This window comes from Dasypus novemcinctus, chromosome 13 (assembly GCF_030445035.2).
Source record: "Dasypus novemcinctus isolate mDasNov1 chromosome 13, mDasNov1.1.hap2, whole genome shotgun sequence".
NCBI lineage: Eukaryota > Metazoa > Chordata > Mammalia > Cingulata > Dasypodidae > Dasypus > Dasypus novemcinctus.
The window spans coordinates 24,871,753-24,896,296 of record NC_080685.1 but is presented as its reverse complement, the minus strand read 5'-3'; the positions used below and the strand labels follow the sequence as shown (position 1 = coordinate 24,896,296).

Genomic DNA, 24,544 nt, shown 5'->3' with positions numbered 1-24,544 from the left:
TGACTTTATTGCAGTGGTAAATAATAGATAGCTGGTTACAGTTATATCAGTCAGGAAGATTGCCATCAGCAATGAGTGACGTTTTATCCAGTCAGTTGAATGCCTTAAAAAGGAGAGGTGATTCCACCATTGAGTGAGAATTTCCCAGCTCATCTTTGGACAGCCAGCATCTCCTAGAACTCATCAAGAACTTTCATTGGACTTTCACTGGAGCCCCTGGTTGCAACCTGCCTGCAGAACCTGGACTTGTGCATCCCCACAGTCACGTGAGAGACTCTGATAAATCTCTTACTATCTTCAGATATCTCTTATTGATTCTGTTTCCCTAGAGAACCCTGACTAATATAGGGTCAATAAAGTACATGTCTTAGAATTACCATATGACTTGGCAATCTCCAGTTCTAGGTACAGGCATACCTTAAGAAACACTGAAGAATCTGTTCCAGACCACCATAACAAAGCAAATATCTCAATAAAGCAAGTCACACGAATTTTTTGGTTTCCAAGTATATATAAAAGTTATTTTTACACTATACTACAGACTTTTGATTGTACAATAGCAGTATATCTAAAAAAAACAATGTAAAAACCTTCATTAGAAATACATTATTGCTAAAAAATGCTAACCATCATTTGAACCTTACTCCATAATCCTCTGGGTTTTGTTTCTCCCTTCACAAAATAAAGACCTAAAAAATATCCTTGTTATCTTCTAGCTATAAAATTAATCAGGTTAAATAAAAATTGATCAACAATTACTATTTCTAGCCACCTCTCTAACTTTAAGTAATATAAACTTTTGAGATAAGAATTATGGTTGCAGGTAGCTGAATTTTGGGGTAGAGGGAAGCAGACTTGGCCCAATGGATAAGACGTCCGCCTACCACATGGGCGATCCGCGGTTCAAACCCCAGGCCTCCTTGACCTGTGTGGAGCTGACCCATGCGCAGTGCTGATGCACTGAAGGAGTGCCATGCCACACAGGGGTGTCCCCTGCATAGGAGAGACCCACACGCAAGGAGTGCGCGCCATAAGGAGAGCCGCCCTGTGCGAAAGAAAGTGCAACCTGCCCAAGAACGGTGCCGCACACACGGAGAGCTGACACAACAAGATGACGCAACGAAAAGAAACACAGATTCCCATGCCTCTCACAAGGATAGAAGCGGTCACAGAAGAACACACAGCGAATGGACACAGAGAGCAGACAATTGGTGGGGGGGAGGGGGGAATAGAAATAAATAAAAAATCTTTCAAAAAAAAATTGGGGGGTAGATGAGGAACTTAGTGCCTTTCATTTTCAACTGTAATCTAAAATTTCTGTTTAGTAGAATAGTGAGAAAAGTATGCTTTTTTTTCCTGTGCCTCCTTATGTTACTATTATGGGTGGTGCTTTGAGATAGTCAAGTAGAATTTTGGAGATATACCAGCTCTGCCATTCTGTATAGACTTCTAATTGCACTAATTTGCTTTATGTGACAGCTAAATTTTTCCTAATACTATGGTTCTTTGTCTTTGGAAGTAATGCTGTTTTCATTGTAGTCATGAGAAAGACTTAAAGGAATGATGCAGGACTTGATATTGCATAGGTTCTCACATTCATATTCTTTTTCTTATTTGTTTTAGGGGAAAAAATGTGTAAATATAGTACATGCTCGTGATAAAGAATTTAAGCAATAGAAATATGATAAATTGGGCAAACTAAAAAAAAAATGGATAGAAATCTCACTTCCAAGAAATAACCATCATTAATATTAGTGGGTATTATTAGACATCACTTTTTAAAGTCTAAAACATTCCTTTTTTCAAATTCATGAATAATTCAGACATACAAAAATGTATTAAGAATAGTGTAAGAATGCCCACGTAACCGGCATCAGCTCTCTATGTATACATTCAGATAAGATAGGACAAGGTTAGGGGAACTGTGGTTATAGAACAAAATATACATCTTGCTATAAGTTTTAGCAACATGAAAATTATAACTTAAAAATTGGGAGGCAAAGAAGATGGGAGAAAATGTGGGAGGGATATCTACATTTATCTTTCATAGCAGGGAGTAAATTTAAATAGTCTCAAAGTAAAACATTTCATTAAAAAATGACTCCAACCTATTAATACTTTTCAAAATCTTGTTTCTTAACCTTAGAAAGGAGTCTTTTAGGAAATATTTTTTGTGATAGAGAAATGTTTGAAGTTCAGTAATTCAGTTTTGCTTCATTTCATTTTCTTATGTTCAATTTCAGTAAGTTACATTGCTTAACATTTTACTTTAAAAATAGCACATGTATCATTTATCCCATTTTCTTAAAATGTAATTTGACATAGAAAGGAAATTGAAATTAAACCAAATATTGCTTTTCTTAATCACAAGGTATTATTTCCTAAAAGGCACCACCAAGCTTAAGAAAAGAGCTTATAAAAAAAATAAGGCAATGTGTGGACCTTGTTTGGCTCCTGTTTCAAACTAACCAACTATAAAAACATCTTTATTGGGAAACGGACTTGGCCCTGTGGTTAGGGTGTCCATCTACCACATAGGAGGTCCGCAGTTCAAACCCCGGGCCTCCTTCACCCGTGTGGAGCTGGCCCACGCGCAGTCCTGATGTGCGCAAGGTGTGCCCTGCCACGCAGGGGTGTCCCTGCGTAGGGGAGCCCCACGCACAAGGAGTGCGCCCCTAAAGGAGAGCCGTCCAGCGCGAGAGAAAGTGCAGCCTGCCCAGGAATGGTGCCGCCCACACTTCCCACGCCGCTGACAACAACAAAAGCGGACAGAGAAACAAGACGCAGCAAATGGACACAGAGAACAGACAACCGGGGTGGGGGGGATTAAATAAATAAATAAATCTTAAAAAAAAACTATTAAAAAATAAAAATAAAATAAAAACATCTTTATTAAACAATGATGGAATTAGAAAGCTAACTGAATATACAATGATATGAAAGAAATCTGGTTAATTATTTTGGTGTGATATTGATATTATATATTTTTTTTGAATCCTTATTTTTGGGGAGAATAGTTCATACTCCCTAATATTTTATGGATAAAATGAAACAATGGCCGGAATTTGCATTAAAATAATCTGGTTATGGTTATGAGGTGGGAAATATAGATGAAAAAAGATTATATTCACAATTGTTGGAACTCTGATGAATATCTAGTTCAAATTCTCTCTACTTTGTGTATGCTTCAAAGTGTTTAAAAAAAAAGAAGAAAAGGGAAAAAGTTTGGGTCATATTTTCTTAACCACTTGATTCAATTTTAGACTATATCTACAGAGCCACTCAGAACAGCAAGTTAGAACCTCATGCACATCCACGCAAAGAGATCCAAGGTAAAATAGACCCAGGGCAGAACTCAAGGAGCTGGTGGGTGTTCAAAAAAGGCCCCACGAAACAAAAGAGACCTGAGGCAGAACTGTTGGCAAAAGCTGCACAAACCCATCCCTGTCTTTTATTGCTGAAGCACTTAAACAATAAAATGGACTTAAACGGACCCCATCTGGCTCTCTGGGACAGGATGCTGTAATGTAAAGTTATAAGAGGCAGAAAAGCTTCAGAGAAAGAGAAAACTAAATTGCTTTATGGCAGGATGGGCCCCACAGTTGAAAAGTGTAAAGTAAAGGGGACACTGAATGAGGAGAAGTAGTTGAGCAAATCATAGGAGCTGGGGAGAAAAGACTGCACAAAAACCAACAAAAGAGCTCAGGACTATCAGAGAAGGAACAGAAGAAAGGAAACCTCCTAGAGATAAAACAATTGCAAATAAAAGGGCAATTTTAAAGTTATACTGCATGACCAGGGCAAGAAATAGGTGTGGTAGACCTGAGAAAACCTTAACAGTTAAACCCAGACTGCTCTAAACATTCACTGCAAGATGGACCAAGTGTTGAAGAACAGCCTTAGCACATAGCCAATCTAGAATAAAACCCTAGGTAAGAGAACTGTATTCACAGGCACTCCCCAGCCCTGCCTCTCACTCAAAGCTCCAGCTGCATGAGAAGGGGATATGCAAGAAGGTCTCTACCATGGCTCATACAAAGCAGACTGCCAGCAAATCCACAGGTGGTGAAACACCCAGGATGCAACTGGCTACAGAAGTCCCTCACAAGAAGGGTGAAGAAACCTCATTGTTAACAGGCCTGGTACTGTGGTACACTGTGAAAATAGATGTTATCAGAAGTCCACTGAACTTCTGATTTGCAAACTCACCTTCCGGCATCTGGTGTGAGAAACTGCCCAGGAATTCAAAATAGAGCTGTGCTTCCAGAGTACAGCCATTGGTGTTTTGCGGGAAGCAAGTGAGGCCTATCTGCTTAGCCTCTTTGAAGACACAAACCTGTGTGCTATCCATGCCAAACGTGTAACAGTTATGCCAGAAGACATCCAGCTAGCACACTGCATACATGGAGAATGTGCTCAGTTATCCACTATGGGGAAGCGGACTTGGCCCAATGGATAGGGTGTCCGCCTACCACATGGGAGGTCCGTGGTTCAAACCCAGGCCTCCTTGACCCATGTGGAGCTGGTGCGTGCACAGTGCTGACGCGCGCAAGGAGTGCCATGCCACACAGGGATGTCCCCCGCGTAGGGGAGCCCCATGCGCAAGGAGTGCGCCCCGTAAGGAGAGCTGCCCAGCACAAAAGAAAGTGCAGCCTGCCCAAGAATGGCGCCACACACACGGAGAGCTGACACAACAAGATGATGCAACAAAAAGAAACACAGATTCCTGGTGCCATAAGGATAGAAGCAGTCACAGAAGAACACACAACGAATGGACACAGAGAGCAGACAACTGGGGTGGGGGGGAAGGAGAGAGAAATAAATTTTTTTTTAATCTTTAAAAAAAATTATCCACTATGATGGGAAACATTTCATTGTCAAAAAAATTGTTTTTTCTCTTTCTGTTACTGGTAGTTCTGAGCATTAGATATTTTTCCCCTCTGGTGGGGTCACAAGGTATCTAAGTATATGATTGTGAATGGAAAAAAGGGAACAGAAATTAGGTATTGGCAGTTTTTCCATTTTCATTTGTGTGTGAAGTTTAAATATCAATATGGGGACATAAAGCATTCTGGACAGTGTCACCATTTGGAGTTTTTAAAAAGAAGTTAGCCATCAAAATAACCTGCTGAGGCATCAGCAAAACATTATAAGGAACAGGAAGATATGTCTCAATCAAGGGAACAAATTAAAACTTCAGAGAAGACAGAGACTTTGGAACAATTAATCAAAGAAGTTTGAACAAATCTAAATCATTTCAAAGAGTTGAAGGAAAATATGGATAGAAATAAACTAAATATGGAAATAGAGCTACAGAATATTAAGAGGACAATGTGTGAGCAAAAAGAGGAATTAGAAAGTTTAAAAAGAAACAAATGGGAATGAAAAGCACAATAACGTTTAAAATAATTTGAGAATTTGAACAGGCAAAAGGAAGAATCAGCAAATTAGAAAACAGGACAATCAAAATCATACTGTTGGAGTGAGCAGATGTGGCTCAAGCAGGTGAGCTCTTGCCTCCCATGTGGGTAGTCCCAGGTTTGGTTCCTGGTGCCTTCTGAAAAAACAAAAACAGGAAACAAGACAAACACAAAGGATGACTCAAGGAGGCCAATGTGGATGTTGCTCAGTGGTTGAGTGCCGGCTTCCCACATACAAGGTCCCGGGTTCAATCCCTGACCCCCAGTACCTCGAAAAAAGAAAAAAATCTTACAGTTGGAAGAACAGATAGAGAGAAGAATAGAAAAGTCTAAGTAGTGCCTAAAGGACCTATGTGATAGCATGAAGAGTACCAGCATAAGCATCATGTGACTCCCAGGAGAAAAAGGGAAGAGGGGCAGAAAGAATATCTGAGGAAGTAATGGCTGAAAATTTGCCAGCTCTTACAAAAGATACATATATACATGTCTAAGAAGCTCAACATACTACAAACAAGCTAAGTCCTAATAGACCTACTCCAAGACACATACTAATCAGAATGTCAAATGCCAAAGAGAATCTGAAAGCAGCAAGAAAAAAGCATTTCACCACATACAAGGGATCCTCAATAAGACCAAGGGCCAATTTCTCATCAGAAACCATGTAGACAAGGCAGTGGTGTGATATATTCAAGGTAATTGAAAGAGAAAAACTCTTAGCCAAAAATTCTTTATCCGGTAAACTGTCCTTCAAAAACAGACATTCACATATAAACAAAAACTGACAGAGATTGTCACCAAAACACCTGCCCTACAAGAAATGCTAAAGGGAGTTCTTCAGGTCGAAAGGAAAAGACAGGAGAGAGTGGCTTGGAGCAGTATGAAGAAGGGAAGATCTTCAGTAAAGGTACCTAAATGGGTAAATGCAAAACCCAATAGAACTGTATCCTCAGTATATGACTCTACTCTTTAATTCCTTTTTATTCCTTTTTAGAAAGTTAGGAGTACAGGATTTAGAATACAACTGAATAAAAAATAATCATATTTCCTGGTTGTAGACATACAAGGTATGCTATTGAAGTTAAATTGTTCTATTTTCAAACTAGTAGGTTATTAACCTAGGTTGTATAATACAAACCCCAGGGTCATGACAAAGAAAGTATTGAAAAAATATATAAGAATGAGAAAGGGATCAGTCAGATACGTTACAAAAGGAGACTGCAGTAAAGGAAACAGAGGGGAGAAAGATATGACATATTAAAAATAAAGGACAAACTGGCTGGAGTAAGTCCTGCCTTTACGATAGGAACACTGAATGTTAATGAATTGAACCCCCCAATCAAAAGAACAATTTGGCAGAATGGATTTAAAACAACACAAAAGTATGATCCAATAATATGTTGTTTACAAGAGACTGGCCTTATACCCAAAGATAGAAATAGATTGAAAGTGAAAGGATGGAGAAAGATAATCAATGCAAATAGTAACCAGAAGAGCTGGGATGTCTCTACTAAAGTAATAAGCTGTATGGAGATACAAGAAGGACACTACGTAATAATACAACAGTCACTTCACCAAGAAGAAATCGCAGTCATAAATATTTATGCACCCAACCATAGTGTCCCAAAATACATGAGGCAAGCACAAATACATGAGTCAAAAGTACAGGGATAATAAGACACCTCTATAAAAATAGTTGAAAAATTCAGTACACTATTTTCATTAATGGATAGAGCATCTATACAGAAGATCAGTGAAGAAATAGAACTTGAATAATAATGATAAATGAACAGATCTAACAGACATATACAGAACACTGCACCCCAAAGCAGCAGGATACACAGTCTTCTCAAGTGTACATGGAATATTCTCCAGGATAGACCGTATCTTAGGTGACAAAACAAGTTTCAATAAATTTGAAAATATTTTTCTGATCACAGTGGAATGAAACTGGAAATCAATAACAGAACTGGAAAAATTCACAAATACATGGAAATGAAATACACTGAAATAATCATTTGGTCAAAGGAGACATCACAAGGAAAATCAGAAAATATCTTGAGATGAATGAAAATGAGAACACAATATATCAGAACTTCTGGGACGCAGCAAAGGCAGTGCTCAAGGGGAAATTTAGAGCCCTAAATGCTTACATTTAAAAAGAAGAAAGAGCATGAATCAAAGATCTAACTGCAAATAAATTAAAAAATAAAAACTTTTAAAAATCCTGTACACCTGGAGAAACTAGAAGGAAAAAAAAGCAAACAAATTCAAAGTGAGCAGAAGGAAAAAAATGATAGAGCAGAAATAAATGAAATAGAGAATAAAAAGTACAGAATTAACAAAACCAAAAGTTGATTCTTCGAAAGATCAATAAAATTGACAAACTTTTACCTAGACTAAAAAGTACCCAAAAAAAAGAGAGAAGATGCAAATAATTAAAATCAGAAATAAAGGGGGGGCATTACTGCTGACCCTAAAGAAATAAACATGATCATAAGAGGATACTGTGAACAACTGTATGCCGACAAATTAGACAGTCTGGATGAAACGGACAAGTTCCTCGAAACATAGAACCATGACTGACTCTAGAAGAAACAGAAGCTCTCAACAGACAAATTACAAGTAAAGAGATTGAACTAGTCATCAAAAACCTCCCAACAAAGAACAGCCCAGGACCATCTGATGGATTCATCAAACATTGCAAGAATTAACAGCAATCCTGCTCAAGAGTTTGACTTCCAAAAAATTGAAGAAGAGGGAATACTCATTCTGTGAAGCCAACATCACCCTAATACCAAAGCCAGACAAAGATACCACAAAAAAAGATTATTACAGACCAATTAGCCTTATGAACTTGGTGCAGAAATCCTTAACAAAATACTAGGAAACTGAATCCAACAGCACATTAAAAGAATTAAACACCATGATCAGGTGGGATTTATCCCAGGCATGTAAGAGTTGTTCAATATAAGAAAATCAATTAATGTAACATACCCCATAGCAGAATGAATGGGGGAAAAATACATGATCATCTCAGTTGATGCAGAAAAGCTGTTTAACAAAATACAGCATCTTTTCTTGATCAAAGTACTTAGAGATCTAGGAGTAGAAGGAAATATCTTCAACATGATAAAGGCACATATGAAAATCCCACTATTAACATCATACTCAATGGTAAAAGACTGAAAGTTTTCCCTCTAAGACCAGGAACAAGACAAAGGATGCCCACAGTCACGATTGTAAAGGAAGTTCAACACTGTATGGGGAGTTCTAGCCAGAGCAGTTAGGCAAGAAAAATAAAGGCATCCAGATTGAAAAGGAAGAACCAAAACTTTGACTATTTGTAGATGACATGACCGTATATATAAAAAGTCCCAAAAAATCTACAGCAAAGCTCTTAGAGCTAATAAATTAAGCAAAGTGTCAGGTTACAAGATCAACACATAAAAATCAGTAGTGTTTCTATACACTGGTAATGAACAGTATGAGGAGGAGATTAAAACTAAAATTCCATTTGCAATTACAACTAAAAGAATCAAATATCTAGGAATAAATTTAACCAAGGATGTAAAGGACATATATATAGAAAACTACAAATAAGACCTAATTAAATCGAAGGACATTCCATTCTCGTGGAAAAGAAGACTAAATATTGTTAAAGTGTCTGTTCTATCCAAAGCAATTTACAGATGCAATGGAATCCCAATTAAAATTCTGACAGCCTTCTTTGAAGAAATGGAAAAGCCGAATTATTAAATATATTTGAAAGGGATAGGGGCCTTGAATAGCCAAAACCATCTTTAAAAAGAATAATGAAGTTAGAGGATTCATACTTCTGATTTTAAAACATATTACAAAGCAGCAGTCATCAAAATAGCATGGTCCCATTTATCCATTTTTTTTCTTTTGTTGCATGTGCTTTGGGTGTAAGGTTTAAGAAACTACCACCTACCACAAGATCTTGAAGATGTTTTCTTCCATTTTCTTCTAGGAGTTGTGTGGTTATCCCCTTAAATTTAGGACCTTGGTCCATTTTTAGTTAATTTTTGCATAAGATGTGAGATAGAGATTTTCTTTCTTTCTTTTGGATGTGGATATCAGTTCTCTCAGCACCATTTGTTGAATAGACTGTGGGACTGTATAAAGTAGTAAAATCTCATGTAAAATACCAATAAATGGGGAATATTGCATGTATGACTATTTACAAAATATAAATACAAATATACTGGCAAAAATGAACAAGAAGAGCAGCTATGTACAGCAGGTGAGGCATAGAAAGATTGAGGGGTGATGAATTTTTTTTGTTTGCTTATTATTATTATTGGAATAATAAAAGTGCTCTGGGAATGATTGGGGTGATGAATGCACAAATATGTGATTACACTGAATATCATTGGTTGTACTCTTTGGATGGGTTTATTAATATGTAACAATAAAAATAATTTGTTTAAAAAATTAAAAATTTTAAAGAGGAAAGGAGAAAAAAATAAAAAGGAAAGTAGATCTATTGTTTACAGTGAAATGGAGCTTAATTTTAAAAAACAAACAAACATGGTACTGGCACAAGGACAGATATATAGACCAATGGAATGTAACTGAGTGGTGAGAAGTAGAACCACACATCTATGGCCAATAGATTTTTTTTTTTTTAAGGTACCTGGGCTGGGGATTGAACCCAGGAACTCATATGTGGGAAGCTGGTGCTCAACCACTATAAACTGCGTCTGCTCCCCTGCGTTGTTTTTCTCATTTGTTTTGCTTATTGTTTGTTTTTTTTAAGGAAGCTCCGGGGACCTAACCCAGAACCTCCCATGTGGGAAGCAGGCCCTCAACTGCTTGGGCCATATCCACTCCCCAGCCAATAGATTTTTGACAAGAGTGCCAAGTTCACTCAATGGAGAATGAATAGTCTCTTCAATAAATGGTGTTGTGAGAACAGGATATCAATATGCAAAGGAATGAAAGTGCGCTCTACCTCACACCATTACAAAAACTAATTCAAGATGGATCAAAGACCAAAATATAAGAACCTGGACTATACAATTCCTAGAAGACTTAGGGAAGCATCTTCAGAATCTTGTGTTAGATAGTGGCTTCCTAGACCTGACCAAAAGCACAAGTGATAAAGGAAAAAATAAATGAGACTTCATCATAATTTAAAATTTGTACATTAAAGAACTTCATCAAGAAAGTAAAAAGACAACTTACAGAATGGGAGAAAATATTTGGAAAGCACATACCTAATAAAAGTTAAATTCAGAATCTGTAAAGAAGTCCTACAAGTCAACAAGAAAAAGACATATACCCAATCAAAAAGTGGTCAAAAAACTTGAATAGATGAGAGAATATATACCCAAAAGCACATGAAAAGATGCTGAACATCATTAGCCATGAGAGAATTGCAAATCAAAACCACAATGAGATAAAACGTCACACCCACTAGTATGGCTACTATTTTAAAAATGGAAAATAAATGAAGTGGATGTGGAGAAACATGAACACTCATTCACTTTAAATGGGAATATAAAATGGTACAGCTGCTGAGGAAAACAGTTTGGTGGTTCCTCAGAAAATTAAGTGTAGAATTACCACATGAGCCTGCAATCCCACATCTAGGTACATACCCAAAATAATTGAAAGCAGGGACTCAAAATGATACTCGCATACTGATGTTCGTAGCGGCACTATTAACAAATTCCAAGATATGGAAGGAACCCAAGTGTCCAACTGGTGAATGGATAAACAAAATGTGTGTGTGTGTGTGTGTGTGTGTGTATGTGTATATATATACCCAATGGAATATTATCCAGCCATGAAAAGGGAAGAGGCTCTGATATATGAAGCAATGTGCTTGAACCTTGAAGACACCATGTTGAGTGAAATAAGCCAGACACAAAAGGACAAATATTGTATGACCTCACTGTTAGGAAATAATTAGAACAAGGAAAACAGTATGGTTGGAAACTATATTATGGGTTACCAGGGGCTGGAGAGGGTTGGGGAGGAGGAAGTTAACGCTTAATTGGTATAGAATTTCTGTTGGGGGTGATGGAAAAAGTGAGGTAATGAATGATGGTAATGGTTACACAAGAATGTGAATGTAGTTAACATCACTAATTAAATAACTGAATGTGGTTAAAAGAAATTTTAGGTTGTATATATGTTACTAAAATTTTTAAAAATTAATAAAATAAAAATTTTTTTAAATATAAAGAATTACTTATGTGAAATTTTAAAATTTAAATTGTAAAATATATATAACATGAAATTCATTCTTAACATTTTAAGTAGACAGTTCTTTGAAATTAAGTACATGACAGTGCTGTGTAACCTTCACCACTATCATTACCTATTTTTATCATCCCAAATCAAAACTCATACTCATTTAGCAATAACGTCCCATTACCTCCTTCACTATTATGCTTTCTGTCTCTAAGAATTTGCTTATTCTAAGTAAAAAAAAAAAAAAAAAAAAAAAAGTCTAACTTATTTCACTGAACATATCTTCAGGATTCATCTTGTGTGGTACCATGTACTAACCTTATCCCTCCTTTTACTGCTGAATAAGATTCCATTGTATAGATAATACCATACTTTGTCTAACACTTAGGTTGCTTCCACTTTTTTGCAGTTTTGAATAATGTAATGAGCATTGATGCTTAATATCTGAGTCCCTGCTTTCAAGTCTTTTGGGTATATAATTAGTGGAATTGCTAGATCAACTTTCTAATAAACTGACCAACTGTTGACCACATTGCATTCCTACCAGTAATGTATGAAGTTTCCTATTTCTCTGCATATTTTTTATTTTCAGTTTTTTAAAATAATAGTCGTCCTAGTGGGTGTGAAGTGGCCATTGTAGTTTTAATTTGTATTTCCCTAATGACTAATGATGTTGAGCATCTTTTCATGTACTCACTGGCCAGTCAAATGTTTTCTTTAGAGAAATGTCTATTCAAATCCTTGGCCCATTTTTTAATTGGGTTGTCTTTTTGTTGTTGAGTTGTAGATGTTCTCTATATCCTCTGGATATTAAACCCTTAACAGATATATCCATTCTAAGTGTTTTCTCCAGTTGCGTAGGTTGTCTTTTCACTTTCTTAATAATTTTTCTTTTTTTTGGGGGGGTGGGTTGTTTAGAGGGGGTGGAGTGTACTTTATTGATGGTACATGGTAAGGTAGGGCCCTCTGAGCCCCTCCTTTTATTCAGGGGTTCTGAGATAGAAGCTGTGGAGGATGGGCCATGCTCAGTGTTGGGCGATCAAGTTGGGGCCAGGACTCTCCAGCAGCTGCTGCTCTCTCCCTCTCCTGTTGTTGCTGGGGCTGGTGGTCCAGGGGGCTCTTATTCCCTGGAGGCCATGTGGACCATGAGACCCACCACCCTGTTGGCTGTTTCCAAATTCATTGTTGTACCAGGAAATGAGTTTGACAAAGTGGTTGTTGTTAGCAATGGAAGAATGGGTGTCACTGTTAAAGTTGCAGGAGACAGCCTGATTCTCAGTGTAGCCCAGGCTGTCCTTCAGGGGGCCATCTGACTCCTGCGTCACTACCTTCTTGAAGTGATTGTATTTGGCTGCTTTCTCCAGGCAGCAGGTCAGATCCATGATGGACACATTGGAAGTGGGGACATGGAAGGCCATGCCAGTATGCATCCCTTTCATCTCCAGGATGACCTTGCCCACTGCCTTGGCAGTGCTGGTAGATGCAGGGATGATGTTCTGGGCAGCCCCATGGCCATCCTACCACAGCTTCCTGGAGGAGCCATTCACAGTCTCCTGGGCTGCAGTGATTGCTTACACAGTGGTCACGAGTCCCTCCACGATGCCGAAGTTGCCATGGATGACCTTGGCCAGGGGGGCCGAGCAGTTGGTGGTGCGGGAAGCATTGCTGACGATCTTCAGGGAGATTTCATACTTCGTATGGTTCATGTCCATCACAAACATAGGGGCATTGGCCGAAGGGACAGAGATTATGACTCTCTTGGTGCCACCCTTCAAGTGAGCTCAGCTTTCTCCAGGGTTGTGAAGATACCAGTGGACTCCACAACATATTCAGCACCAGCATCACTCCATTTGATGCTGGTGGGATCTTGCTCCTGGAAGATAGTGATGGGATTCCCATTGATGGCAAGCTTCCTTTTCTCAGCCTTGATGGTGCCCTTGAATTTGCCATGGGTTGAATCATACTGGAACATGTAGACCATGTAGTTGAGGTCAATGAAGGGGTCATTGATGGCAACAATTTGTAGTTTGCCGGACCTCACAGCAGTTCTGGTGACCAGGCACCCAATACAGCCAAATTCGTTTATTCCAGGCTTCACGATCGTGTCTCAGGGATGCAGCTGGCACTGCATGAAGATCTGCAGCTGTCTGTTGATCAGGAAGGAGCAGAACTCTTCAAATGTTTTTATGCATAAAAGTTTTTCATTTTGATGAAGTCCATTTTATCTATTTTGTTCTTTGTTGCTTGTGCTTTTGGTGTAAAATCTAAAAATCCTTGGTGTGCTACAATGTACCAAAGATATTTCCAAATGTTTTCTTCTAAGAGCTCTTCTATTTAGGTCATTGATCCATTTTGAGTTAATTTTTATATATGGTGAGAGGTAGGGCCCTGTCCACATTCATTCTTTTGCATGTGGATTTCCAGTTTTCCTAGCACCATTTGTTAAAAAACAAAACAAAACTATTCTTTCTCCATTGAATCGACTTGACACCCTTGTCAAAAATCAACTGGTCATAGATGTGTGGATTTATCTCCTTTCAGTTCTATTCCAGCTGTCTTATTTGTCTATCCTTATGCCAGTACCACACAATTTTCATTATTGTAGCTTTGTAATAAGTTTTGAAATCAAGATGTTTTAATCCTACAAGTTTCCTCTTTTTTTTTTTTTTTTTTAAGATTGTTTTGACTCTGGGTCCCCTTGCAATTCCGTATGAATTTGGGGATAATAATTTCCATTTCTTCAAAAAAGGCTGCTGGAATTTTGATAGGGATTTCATTAAATTTGTAGCTCTCATTAGGTAGTATTGACAGCTAGGCAATATTGTCTTCCAGTTCATGAGCATGGGGTTTATTTCCATTTGTTTAGGTCTTCTTTAAGTTCTTAAAGCAATGTTTTATATTTTTCAATGTACAAGTCTTTCACCTCCTTGTTTAAATTTATTCCTAGGTATTTTATTCTTTTAGATGCTACTGTAAATGGAATTGTTGTTTAATTTCCTATTCAGATTGTTCATTACTGGTGTATAGAAAACCAACTGCTTTCTGCATGTTTATCTTGTTGCCTGCAATTTTGCTTAATTCGTTTATTCTAGTAGATTTCTTATGGTTTATTTGGGATTTTCTATATAGAGAATCTTATATGCAAATAGGAATAATTTGACTGCCTTTACAGTTTGAATGCCTTTTATTTCTTTTTCTTACCTGCTTGCTCCGGTGAAAACTTCCAGTACAGTGTTGAATAACTAGTGACAACAGGCATCCTTGTCTTGTTCTCAATCTTAAGGGGGAAGCTTTCATTCTTTCACCATTGAGTATGATATTTCCTGTAGATTTTTCATAAATGCCCTTTATTACGTTGTAAAAATTCCTTTTGTTCCTAGTTTTCTGATTATCATGAGCAGATGTTGGATTTTGTCAAATGCCTTTTCTGTATCAACTGAAATGACGATGTTTTTTTTTTTCCCATCATTCTAACAAAGGTGAAATTTTCTTATCCTTGAATTCCTAGAATAAATCCCACTTGGTTATGGTGCATAATCCTTTTAATATACTTTTGGATTCAATTTGCCAGTATTTTATTGAGGATTTTTGCATCTATATTCATAAGGGATATTGGTTTATAATTTTCTTTTCTTGTGCTGTCTTCATCTGGCTTTAGTATCAGGGTAATCTGACCTAATAGAATGAGATAGGAAATATTTCTTCCTCCTCTAGTTTTTGGAAGCATTTGTGAAGGATTGGTGCTAAATGTTTGTTTGAATTCAGCATTGAAACTATCCAATCTTTGACTTTTAAACTTTGTTCAGGGGTTTTTTGATTACTAATTCAATCTCTTCCTGTTATAGCTGTTGCGACTTTCTATTTGTTCTTGCATCAGATTAGGTAATTTGTATGTTTCAAGGATTTTGTCCTTTTCATCCAGGTTTTTTAAATTTGTTGGCATATAATTGTTCTTAGTACCGTCTTACCCATTTTAATTCTGTAAGGTAGGTAGTAATGTACCCACTTTCTTGCTGATTTTTAGTTATTTATGTCCCCTTCTCTCTTTTTTTGTCAGTCCTGGCCAAAGGTTTGTCAGGTTTTTTTTTTTTCTTTTCATAAAACCAATTTTGATTTTGTTGATTCTCTCTGCTGTTTTTCTCTATTTATCTCTGCTCTAATCTTTCTTCTACAAATAAATTTTATTGATATATATTAATAAAGCATAAATCCATCCAAAGTGTACAATCACTGGTATTTGGTATAGTTGTGTATTCATCACTTCAGTCATTTTTAGAGCATTTTCATTATTCCAGTAATACTGCTAATAATAAAAACAGAAACCAACGATGAAACAAAACTCATCACCTCTCAATCTCTGTGCTTCCCCTTGTGTACATAGCTGCTATTTTGTTTCCTTTTCTCTACTATATATGTATTTATATTTTGTAAAACAGATTATATATGCAAGATCACCCATATTCGCATTTTACATAAGGTTTCATTATGTTATACAGTCCCATTTTACACTTTTTAGCTTTCCTTCTAGTAATATACATGCCCTTAGACTTGCCATTTTAACCACTGTCATACCCACATAATAGCTCTGCTAGTCACAAGCACCACAATGTGTTCTCACCATTGCCATTTCCAAAGATTTACAAACAACCTTTTTACAAGTTCTGCACAGATTAACCCTCAGCTATCATTTCCATGAGTATACATAATACATGTAGTTCATAATAATGCAATCATATGTATTTGTCCTTTTTTTTTTTTTTTTTTTTTTTAAAGATTTATTTATTTATTTAATTTCCCCCCTCCCCTGGTTGTCTGCCCTTGGTGTCTATTTGCTGCGTCTTGTTTCTTTGTCCGCTTCTGTTGTCACCAGCGGCACGGGAAGTGTGGGCGGCACCATTCCTGGGCAGGCTGCACTCTCTTTTCACGCTGGGCGGCCCTCCTCACGGGCGCACTCCTTGCGCGTGGGGCTCCTTTTGTGTCTGGCTTACTTCACTCAACATAATAATGCCCTCTGGGTTCATCCATGCTGTCATAGGCTTCACAACTTCATTTATTCTTATTTTGGCACAGTATTCCATCATATATATACACCATAATTTATCCATTCATCAGTTGATGGACACCTGGGTTGTTTCTAACTTTTAGCAATTGTGAATAATGTCACTATGAATATTGGTGTGGAGATGTCCATATCACTGCTCTCAGTTCTTCTGGGTATATATCTAGTAATGATATTGCTGGGTCACATGGCAAGTCTATTTTCAGCTTCCTTAGGAACTGCCAAACAGTCCTCCACAGTGTTAGTACCATTCTATATTCGCATCAACTGTGAATAAGCATTCCTATCTCTCCACATCCTCTCCAACTTTTCAATTTTCTGACTTTTTAATAGCATCCAATCTAATAGGTATGAAATGATATCTCATTGTAGTTTTGATTTGCATTTCCCTAATCGCTAGCAGTGTTGAACATTTCTTCATGTATTTCTTTGCCATTTATATTTCTTCTTTGGACAAATGTCTATTCAAGTTTTTTGCCCATTTTTTAATTGGGTTGTTTTTATTGTTGAGTTGTATGATCTCTTTATAGACCATGGATAGTAAACCTTTACTGGATATGTGATTGCCAAATATTTTCTCCCATTGAGTGGGCTGCCTTTTCACCCTTTTGACAAAGTCCTTTGAGGTACAAAGTATTTAATCTTGAGGAGATCCCATTTATCAATTCTTTATTTCATTGCTCGTGCTTTGGATATAAGGTTTAAGAAACTACTGCCTAATGCAAGATCTTGAAGAATTTTTCCTACATATTCTAGGACTTTCATGATTGTCACTTTTATATTTAGGTCCTTGATCCATTTTGAGTTAATTTTTATATAAGGTGTGAAGAAAGAGGTCCTCTTTCTTTCTTTTGGATATGGCTATCTAGTTCTTCCAACACCATTTGTTTAATAGACTCTTCTAGCCCAGCTGGGAAAGTTTGACTGCCTTGACAAAAATCACTTGATTGTAGATGTGAGGGTCTATTTCTGAGTTCCTGATTTGGTTCCATTGACCAATCTGTTTATCCTCATGCCAGTACCATGCTGTTCTTACAAAACACTGTAGTTAAGTGATGTGCTCTAAAGTCGGGAAGTGAGCATCCTCCAACTTTGTTCTTTTTAAAGACATTTTTGCTATTCAGGACCCCTTACCCTTCCAAATAAATTTGATAATTAGCTTTTCCATTTCTGCAAAAAAGGCTGTTGGGATTTTTATCGGGTTGTGTTGAATCTGTAAGTCAGTTTGAGAATTGACATCTTAATGATTTTTAGTCTTCCATTCTGTGAACATAGAATGTCCTTCCCTTGATTTAAGTCTTTGGTTTCTTTTAACAGTGTTTTGTAGTTTTCTGATTACAGATCCTTTATGTCCTTGGTTGTTTATTCTTTAATATTTGATTTTTTTAGTTGCTATTATAAAAGGAATTTCTTTCTGATTTTCTCCTCAGATTGCACATCAGTAGTGTATAGAAATGTATTGATTTTTGAGTATTAATCGTCTATCCCACCACTTTGCTGAATTTGTCTATTCTAGTTTTGTGTGGATTTTTCAGAATTTTCTAAACATAGAATCAGTAGCAGCAAACAGTGAAAGTTTTATTTCTTCCTTTCCTATTTGGGTGCCTTTTATTTCTTTATCTAGCCTAATTGCTCTAGCTAGAACTTCTAGCACAATATTGAATAACCTTGCTGACAGTGGGCATCCTTGTCTTGTTCCTGATATCAGCGGAAAAGGCTTTCAGTCTTTCACTGTTAGAGTACAATGCCAGCTGTAGGTTTTTCAAATATGCACTTTACCATATTTAGAAAGCTTCCTTCTATTCCTGTCTTTTGAGAGTGTTTTTATCAAGAAAAGGTGCTGTATTTTGTCAAATGCCTTTTCTGCATCAATTGAGAGGATCATGAGATTTTTGTTCTTCAATTTATCAATGTGATTTATTATACTAATTTATTCTTTTGTGTTGCATACTGGGGATAAAACCTGCTTGATCGTAGTGTATAATTTTTAAAATATGCTTTTGGATTCAGTTTGCAAGTATTTCGTTGAGGATTTTTGCATCTATATTCATTAGAGATACTGGTTTGTAATTTTTTTTCATAGTATGTTTACCTGGTTTTGGTATTAGGGTGATATTGGCTTCATGGAATGAGTTTGGTAGATTCTTTCCTGTTCAATTTTTTGTAAGAGCTTGAGCAAGATTGGTATTAGATCGTCTTTGAATGCTTGGTAGAATTTACCTGTGAAGCCATTTGGTCCCGGGCTTTCCATCTTTGGAAGGTTTTTGATGACTGTTTCTATCTCTTCACTTACTCATTTATTTCTTGTGTTCAGCTTGGTTTGTGATTCGTTTGCTGTTTCTTTTCTAGTTCCTCAAGGGTGTGCAGGTAGATCTTCAATTTTAGCTCTTTCTTCTTTTTTAATGTAAGCCTTAGGGATTTAAATTTCCCTCTCAGCACTGCCTTTGCAGTGTCCTGTAGGTTTTGATATGTTGTGTTCTCATTCTAATTACTCCCAAGATATTTACTGAATTCTCTTGCAATTTCTTCTTTGACACACTGATTATTTAAGAGTGTGTTGTATAATCTCCATATATTTATGAATTTCCCCTTTCTCCATCCATTATTGATATCCAAGTTCATTCCGTTATGGTCAGAGTATTTTATATAATTTTAGTCTTTTTAAATTTATTGAGACTTTTCTTGTAACCACCCAGCATATGGTCTATCTTGGAGAAGGATCCATAAGCGCTTGAAAAATACATATATATCCTGCTGTTTTAGGGTACAACACTCTATAATGTCTGTTAGGTCTAGTTCATTTATCATATTATTCAATCTCTATCCTCCGTCCAGATGTTCTAGCTAGTGTTTTGAAGTCTCCAACTGTTATTGGAGAGGCATCTATTTCTCCCTTCAGCTTTGCCAGTGTACGCCTCATGTATCTTGGGGCACTCAGGTTAGGTGCAAAAATACTTAGTTATTTCTTCTTGGTTAAATGTCCTTTTTATTACATATAATGACCTTCTCCATCCCTTATAACAGTTTTGCATTTAAAATATATTTTGTCCAATACTAGTTTCCCTACTCCAGCTCTTTTTTGGTTACTATTTACATGGAATATCTTTTTCCAATCTTTCACTTTTTTTTTTTTTTAAGATTTATTTGTTTATCCCTCCCCCCCCCCCCCACCCTTTCCCTTCCTCCTGTCTTCTTTTCTCATTTTCTCTCCTCTAGGATTCACTGGGATTCAATCCTGGAGATCCCTGATGTGGAGAGATGTTCCCTGTCAATTGCACCACCTCAGTTCTGGTTTTCTGCTGCACTTCACCTTGACTCTCACCTTGTCTCTCTTTTGATGCGTCATCATCTTGCTGTGTGACTCACTTGTGTGGGCACTGGCTCACCATGCAGGCACTCATGCAGGCACTGGCTCACCATAAGGGCACTTGCTCACTGTGCAAAGCATGCTTTCTCTTCTTTTTCACCAGGAGGCCCCAGCTATCAAACCTGGGTCCTCCATATGGTGGGCAGAAACTCTATCACTTGAGCCACATCCTCTTCCCTCAACCTTTCACTTTTGTATCCTTATGTCTGAGGTGAGTCTCTTGTAGACAACGTATGGATAGCTCTATTATTTTATCTGTTGTATCAGGCTAAATCTTTTGATTGAGGAGTTCAAGCCATTAACATTCAATGTTATTAGTGTAAAGGCACTATTTACTTAATCCATTTTGTCCCTTGGCTTTCTTTTGCCCTATCGTAATGTCATGTTTTGTTCTGTTTTTTACTCTTTAATTTACCCTTCCTAATAATCTTCATTTCTACACTCTTCTCCAGATCTCTCACCCTTGTTACTTCCTTTCAGGCTGCAGCACTCCCTTTGGTGTCCCTTGTAATTCTAGTCTTTTGGTAACATATTCTATCAGTTTTTGTTTGTCTGTGAAGACTTTGAGCTCACCCTCATTTTGGAAGGACAGCTTTGCAGGATACAAAATACTTGGTTGGCAGTTTTTCTCTTTCAGTACCTTAAATATTAATACATCATGCTACTTTCTTCTCACCTTCATGATTTCGGATGAGAAGGAATCTCATCAAGGTTCCCTTGTGTATTAGTCTGGGTTTTCTAGGGAAACAGAATAAACAAGAGATATCTGTTAATAGTATGCGATGTTATAAGGGTCTCCCACATGACTTTGGGGATACATAAGTCCAGGTTCTGCAGACAGGCTGCAACCAGGAGCACCAGTGAAAGTCCAGTGAAAGTTCTTCACGAGTTCTGGGAGACGTTGGCTGTCCAAAGACACAATGGGAAATTCTCACTCAATGCTGAAATGACTTCCCCTTTTTACGGCATTCAACTGATTGGGTTAAGCATCACTCATTGCTGATGGCAATCTCTCTGATTGATGTAATTGTAATCAGCTATCTGTGATTTACCCCTGCAGTAAAGTCAATGGTGACTAAAGTCCATGAATGCCCTTGTATTACAGTTAGCCCAGTGCTCACTTGACCAAACAGCTGGGCACAATTACCTGGGAAAGTTGACACAGTAGCCTAACCATCACACCTTGTATGTGATGCTTTGCTTTTCTCTTGCTGCTTTTATTTTATTTTATTTTATTTTTAATTATTTTATTTATTTTTATTTATTTAATTCCCCTCCCCTCCCCCGGTTGTCTGTTTTCTGTGTCTTTTTTGCTGCGTCTTGTTTCTTTGTCCGCTTCTGTTGTCGTCAGCGGCACGGGAAGTGTGGGCGGCGCCATTCCTCGGCAGGCTGCTCCCTCCTTCGCGCTGGGCGGCTCTCCTTATGGGTGCACTCCTTGCGCGTGGGGCTCCCCTACGCGGGGGACACCCCTGTGTGGCACGGCACTCCTTGCACGCATCAGCACTGCACATGGGCCAGCTCCACACGGGTCAAGGAAGCCCGGGGCTTGAACCGCGGACCTCCCATGTGGTAGACGGACACCCTAACCACTGGGCCAAAGTCCGTTTCCCTCTTGCTGCTTTTAGAATCCTTTCTTTATCTCTGATATTTGTCATTCTGGATAGTAGGTGTGTCTCACAGTAGGTCTGTTTGGACTTACTCTGTTTGGGGTGCATTGTCCGTCTCGGATATTGATATTTATGTCTTTCATAAGTGTTGGGAAGTGTTCTTTAAATTCTTTCAGTTGATTTAGGAGAGTTGTGTGATTATCACTGATTGTCTTAAATCCTGTATCTCTTCAGGATATTTGGTTTGTTCTTTGGCTGGGCCGTTTCTTCCTGTTTCCTAGTATGGCTTGTTAATTTTTTGCTGATGTCTAGGCACCTGAATATGTTGTTGAATTTACTCAGATGGCCAATTTCTCTCTCTTGCCTATTATTTTGGTTTTCTCTTTCCACAACTCTTCCTTGGTTCAACTTATTCTAAGTCTTTAAAATTGCCCAACTTAAATGATCTAAATCTGACCAGGTACTCACTAATAGGGTACAGTTTTTCTCCCAGGAGTTAGGGTACAGAGAGATCCAAAAGAAGTTTTTCCCTGTGCAGTTTCCAGACAAGCCAGCAAATGGCACTTGTCAGCACACCATTCCATGGAAGTATTTCAGTCTCTGCTTTCCTGTATTTTGGTCTGGCCAGAGCTGAGATCCAAAGCAGGCTCTGCTGGCCAAATTCACTGAGAACCCCTCCCACCTCCCTCCCTTTTCCCTTGTAACAGCTGATAGGAAGGAAGACATGTGTTCCCCTCTAAGTTGGCTGGAGTAAGCCAGGGGTTTTACCCTGGTTTAATATCTTGGGGGTGAAGGAATGGAGCCCTTCCTGGCTGCTGCAGGAGTTTGGTAACTCATTTTGTTGTTTCGGGTTCTTTGTCTCACTTCCCTCAACCTCCTGGGATTTGTGTAGCGTTGTCCTGGTCTGCTGGCCCCCAAAGCAGATCTCTCGGTTGGCTGTTTGCTCTTTCTCCATTGTTCTTGAGAGACAATTGAGCCCTGCCTGATAGTCCAGTGCCATCTTCACAGAACTCTCCTCTAATCTTTACTATTCCCTTCCTTCTACTGATACTGAGTTTAGTTTGCTCTTATTGTTCTAGTTTCTTTAGGTTTAAAGTTAGGTTATAAACTTGTGGTCATTCTTTTTTTTTTTTTTAATGTAGACATTTAGAACTATAAATTTCCCTCTAAACACACTGACTTCACTACATCTCATAAGTACAGGTGTATTTTCATTTTCATTTGTCTGAATGTATTTCCTAATTTTCCTTGTGCTTTCTCTTTTACCTATTATATTGTTTAATTTCCACATATTTGTAAAGTTTTCCCTTTTCTTTCTGTTATTGATTTCTAGCTTTTATTTCATTGTGGTCCAAGAAGATATTTTGTATGATTTCAATATTTTAAATTCAATAAGAATAGTTTTGTGGACTAACATATGGTCTATCCTAGCAAATGTTCCACATGCACCTGAGAAAATTTGTGTTCTGTTGTGTGAAGTGTTCTATATATGTGTTATGTCTAATTAGTTACTAGTCTTGTTCAGGTCTTCTGTTTCCTATTGATCGTCTGTCTAGATAGTCTATCAATTATTGAAAGTGGTATATTGAAGTCTCCAATTATTATTATGGACCTATCTATTTCTCCCTTCAATTAAATAAATTTTTGTTTCATATATAGGGGCTCTTTTGTGAGTTGCATACCCTTCAGCTTCCTGCTTCAAAGCTTTCTCTCCCTTTGTCTGAATTTCATTCTCTTATAAAGGACTCTAATAAGAGAATTAAGATCTACCCTGAGCCATGCCTTACTGAAGTAACCTAATCAAAAGGAATGAATTAACTCTAAAAACATACTTTTCTGGGGTTCATCCCTCTTCAAACTATCACAGTTAAGCTTCTTGAATATATATATCCATGTTTTTCATCAGATTTGGGGAGTTTGGGGCCACTTTCCTGAAATACTTTTTCTTCCCCTTTCTTCCTCTCTTATCCTTCAGGCACTCCAATGATGCATATGTTGGTATGCTTGATGGTATGCTACAGCTCCTTCAGGCTCTCTTCATTTTTCTCCATTATTTTTCTCTTTCTGCTCCTCACACTGCATACTTTCAATTATGTTGTCTTCAAGTTCACTAATTCTTTTGCCTGTTCAAATTTGCTTTTGAATCCATCTAATGACTTTTTTTTTTTTCCCATATCATTTTCTGTACTTTGCAGGACCAATATTTCTGTTTGGTTCCTTTTTATAACTTCTGTCTATTTTGTTCTGACACATTTACCTAATTTCCTTTTTTTTTTTTTAAAGATTTATTTATTTATATAATTCTACCCTCCCCCAGTTGTCTGTTCTCTGTGTCTATTTGCTGCGTCTTGTTTCTTTGTCCGCTTCTGTTGTCTTCAGTGGCACGGGAAGTGTGGGTGGCGCCATTCCTGGGCAGGCTGCACTTTCTTTCGCGCTCGGCGGCTCTCCTTATGGGTGCACTCCTTGCGCGTGGGGCTCCCCTACGCGGGGGACACCCCTGCGTGGGGCAGTACTTCTTGCGCGCATCAGCACTGAGCATGGGCCAGCTCCACACAGGTCAAGGAGGCCCGGAGTTTGAACCGCGGACCTCCCATGTGGTAGACGGACGCCCCAACCACTGGGCCAAGTCTGTTTCCCCCTAATTTCCTTTAGTTCTTTTTATATGGATTCCTTTAGCTCATTGAACATATTTAAAATAATTAATTTAAAATATTTGACTAATAGTTCCAATGTATGACCTTCTTCAGGGATGGTTTCTTGTTAATGGGTCACACTTCTCTAGTTTTTTTGTGTATTTTGTAATTTTTTGTTGAGAACTTGGCATTCTGTGTATTGTGTTACTATAATCTAGAGATAGTTCTCTAATTCT

The 24,544-nt window shown here is 37.7% G+C and overlaps 1 protein-coding gene and 1 pseudogene across 3 annotated transcripts in view; one reads left to right on the top strand and one right to left on the bottom strand.

Annotated features, from left to right (window-relative positions):
- The window catches only part of GOLPH3L (golgi phosphoprotein 3 like), an 89,662-nt gene that overhangs the window by 22,245 nt on the left and 42,873 nt on the right, over nt 1-24,544 (top strand). The gene's annotated exons all lie outside the window — the stretch shown is intronic.
- Nucleotides 12,667-13,723, bottom strand: LOC105746414 (glyceraldehyde-3-phosphate dehydrogenase pseudogene; annotated as a pseudogene).